The sequence below is a fragment of the Myotis brandtii genome, unplaced genomic scaffold (genome assembly GCF_000412655.1).
Source record: "Myotis brandtii unplaced genomic scaffold, ASM41265v1 scaffold174, whole genome shotgun sequence".
Lineage (NCBI taxonomy): Eukaryota > Metazoa > Chordata > Mammalia > Chiroptera > Vespertilionidae > Myotis > Myotis brandtii.
In genome coordinates, this window is record NW_005356437.1 from 2,801,896 (window position 1) to 2,802,253 (window position 358).

Consider the following 358-nt stretch of genomic DNA (forward strand, 5'->3'; position numbering starts at 1 on the left):
GACAATGAAAACACAACCATCCAAAATCTATGGGACACAGTGAAAGCAGTCTTGAGAGGGAAGTTCATAGCTCTATAGGCCTACCTCAAAAAACAAGAGAAAATAATAAAAAGTTATCTAACCCTATAACTCAAAGAGTTAGAAATTGAGCAACAAGAAAAGCCCAGTGTAAGCAGAAGGAAGGAAATAATAAAGATCAGAGCAGAAATAAATTACATAGAGACCAAAACAAACAAACAAACAAACAAACAAACAAAAAATACAAAATATCAACAAAACCAATAGCTGGTTCTTTGAAAGGATAAACAAGATTGATGAACCTCTAGCCAGGCTCACCAAGAAGCAAAGAGAGAGGACC